Genomic DNA, 3880 nt, shown 5'->3' on the forward strand with positions numbered 1-3880 from the left:
ACAGTCTGTTCCGTTCTGAGTGTCGGCGAGCACTTTAACAGAAGAACAAAGCCACCGAGAAATTCAGTAGTGTAAAGGAAAAGTGAAATATGTTTGAATGATGTTTCCCAAACTCACGGAAAGCCTGGGATACCTATTGCCTAATGTCTAATGGGAATAGAACACTGTAGGAAAAACTAGTCTAATTGAATAAACAGAGATTTGGATATCTGAAAACTAATTTCCTATTGTGGTTTTGTAAACGACTTAGTTGAAGTCAGTACTACTCGAAATGTGACCTGGGGACTACCAGGCTGCAAGCTGCTTATGTCTAGACTGCACTACCTAAGGAGCATGCGTGAAATGCCAGTCAATCACATCAATTACCTCATGCTGACTCCGCCCTTGCCCCCCAGCAATTCTTTCTTGGTGAAGGAAGCCATCTATGCTGATTTATATTCTATTACAAGCCTGGCACTTTTGATTAATATTGGCTGCAGTGGTTGTAAGTAAATCACTTGACCTTTTTGATTGCAATTCTACTTGCTCTCAAATTACTGGGTTAAAAAATAAATGCTGAGTTCTATAATTCTAAACTTAGTAATCTTCCAGGAGCCCAGGGTTTTGGAGCAAAATTGAGTATCTCTGTTCCAAGCCTCTGACATAAGCCCTGAGAACTATAGGATCTGACCTGCGTCTTCATTTCCAACTTGCAAAATGAAGACATTTAATATTGTCTTATTCTGGACTAAGTGTTTGTTCAGTAATAACTGATGCATAGTTTTCCCCCTTATTGTTCTAAGTCCATAGATGTTATGGATAAATAGTGAGGCTGATCATCGACTTGAGCAATGTTGATTAGTATTTAAATTGTGCTTGCTGCAATGGTGTATCTGTTTCTCAGATGATGGACAGATGTCGTTATAGGATTTTCTGGCAGAGTCATAATCTGAGCTACAGAATGCAGATAATTGCAAGGTGGCTGAAGATTTGCAGAGCAGCATGGTATTCTGAACTGGAGTATGGGCTTTTGAGTCAGGGAGACCTAACTTAAATTCCGTTTCCATGAATTGGGCACCTGAAACCTGTATAAATGATAACCAGTGTCACCCCAGTGAATTTTATTTATTTATTTATTTATTGATTGATTGATTGATTGGAGATGTAGTCCCCTATTCAATCTGGGCTGCCATGAAGACAGACAGAAAGCGCAGGGATTCTTTCTTTCTCAGTGAATTCAATTTAAAAAATTCTGTCTCCATTACGTACTATCTCTGTGACCTCGGACAGTTGTTGTATTAGCCTTTACAGGCATTCGTTTTCTCATCTGCAAGCTTCATGGGTTTCTTAAGAGGATTAAATAAAGATAATGCTTCTAAGGTACCTCTCATTTTTGTAGTGTTGAAAAAGAAGAAAAGGAAAGATAGGAGTGAGAAGAAAAAGGAGAATACAAGGTCGAAACACAAGCGCCTTTCAGAAAGAGCCCATAGAGATCATAAAATAATGGCTCCAAAAATTCTGATTTAAACGCAAAGAGGGAATGGTCTGTAAGATTGCTCAGATAGTTCAGTGGACGACGAGCGTAGCCAGAGGCTTGAGGAGTTTGAAACCTGTGTTCAGAGGCCGAGGAGAAGGTGGAAATGTGGACAGGAGGGGGGAGAGTATCAGCTTTCCGGGATAAAAAATGGCAACACATACAGGTTCTATTCTAGTAGGGCAGGGGTCGGGAACCTATGGCTCGCGAGCCAGATGTGGTTCTTTTGATGGCTGCATCTGGCTCGCAGACAAATCTTTAATAAAAAAAAATAACATTAAAAATATAAAACATTCTCATGTATTACTATCCATTCATTTCCTACCGCTCATGTTCATGGTTGCGGGTGGCTGGAGCCAATCACAGCTGTCCTCTGAGATAACACCAAATTTCTATTGGATAATGCCTAACGTACACAGGTCGTTGTATGGCTCTCACGGAATTACATTTTAAAATATGTGGCATTCATGGCTCTCTCAGCCAAAAAGGTTCCCAGCCCCTGTGGTAGGGGATGGAGACAGACCAGAGGGGAGCTCAGGAAGAGAGAGCTCTACTGGCCTGGAGGTAGACTGGAAAGACGCTCACCAGGTGACAAAGTTGCCGCCATGATGTGAGTCAGTGTCATAGCACTCAGTACAGTTGTCGCCCTCTGTGGTAGAGTTGAGCTCACTTAATCATAAGTGGAACAGATAGACCTGTAGGGGGCTGTAATTGCAAAATATCTCTCAATATGACATAGTAAACTCTCTGTATTTTTTTCCTTAGTAATAACTCCTATTTATATAGCACTGCTCAGTATCCAAAGCATCTGACATGCATATATTTCAGTGTGTGTGTGGAGGGGGGCGTCACCATAGCTAATAGGTCTCCCCAACGCAGGGATGAAGAGCATGACACTCAGAAAGGTCAAATGACCACCACAAGGAAATAGTTTATTTTGGAGAGAAGCAGGAATGGCACCAAAATTTAAAACTCATACACTTAGCTTTTCTCAGAACAAAACTGTGACTCTAGAATGAAAGTTACTGGTTGCCATCCATCCCACTCACATCTACTAGATGGAAGGAGATAGGGGGAGAGAAGTTTCCCTGGAAAGGTCAGTAGAGGTGCAGCTGTGGACTGATGTTGCTGACAACACTTAAGGGTTGCTTTTCAACATAAGTCGATTTGTTACCATTTAGCTCTAAAATAAGGGTCCAATGCCAGTGCAGTTATTTATTTGAGAGTCTTGAATTACTTGTGAATGGTTTACGTCAGAGAGGATAAGTTGTACTCAAGCTACCACTTTCCCTTTCCATGACCATGACAGACATCAATAATCGATCACAATGTCCTTTCCCCTTGGATCCAGATGAGGTGTCACAGTTCTCAACAAGGTGCTCTTGGTGGGCACTGCTCATCGTTCGGAACTGGCCTCCCCCCAGCCCCTCCTTCCCTCTGGGAATCACCATACTGTTTTCTGTGTCTAGGAGGGGTTTTTTTTTTTTTTTTTTTTTCTTAATCTTTTCACCCAGCTCTGCAACCCCCCTTCCTCTGAGAGCTCTCAGTATGTTCTTTATCTATGAGTCTGTTTCTATTTTGTCTGTTAGTTTTTTTTGTTGTTGTTCATTTGATCTCACATATGAGTGAAATCATATGATACCTGTCTTTCTCTGACTGGCTTATTTCACTTAGCATGATGCTCTCTAGGTCCATCCACACTGTCACAAAGGATGAGATTTCCTTCTTTTTTATGGCTGAGTAGTGTTTCATCATGTAACTGCACCACATCTTTTTTATCTCCTCATCTACTGATGGGCCCTGTGCAGCTTCCAAATCTTGGCTATTGTAAATAATGCTGCCATGAACATAAGGGTGCATATTAATCTTTTGAGTGAGTGTTTTGAGTTTCTTTGAGTAAATTCTCAGAAGTGGAATTGCTAGGTCATAAGGCAGTTCCATTTTGAATTTTTTCAGTTAACTCCATGCCACTTTCCATGGTGGCTGTTTATTCTACGTCTTGGAGGACATTGTCACTTCTGACAGTGACCCTCCAGGGGTCACTGAATTTCCCTCTTCAAAAGCATGATTGTTATGCACTTGCTTCCTGCAATTCTAAAAATTCATTTCATTCCAGGGACCCAGAGAAGTGAATCATTTCCTTTAGGAGAGAAATTTCTCTTTGCATTGTTCATTGTTACCAGCTCAGAACCAGTTATTTGATTCAGAAAGTGTAAGGTAGGGCTTAAACGAGTCTCACTTCTGCACTCAGTGTAACAGCAACATGAGAGGGTAGGCTTGTCTAGAGCTGGGGATGTATCACTCACTTGGGGAGCTTTCTCTAAGTCTATTTGCTTATATCGTCTCCACATCCCTTGTCACCCCCAC

General features: G+C 41.4%; 1 pseudogene; it reads right to left on the reverse strand.

Moving 5' to 3' along the window:
- Positions 1 to 1139: 1139 nt before the first annotated feature.
- Positions 1140 to 1216, reverse strand: LOC136377908 (small nucleolar RNA SNORA31; annotated as a pseudogene).
- Positions 1217 to 3880: the final 2664 nt, after the last annotated feature.

This window comes from Saccopteryx leptura, chromosome 6 (genome assembly GCF_036850995.1).
Source record: "Saccopteryx leptura isolate mSacLep1 chromosome 6, mSacLep1_pri_phased_curated, whole genome shotgun sequence".
Classification (NCBI taxonomy): domain Eukaryota; kingdom Metazoa; phylum Chordata; class Mammalia; order Chiroptera; family Emballonuridae; genus Saccopteryx; species Saccopteryx leptura.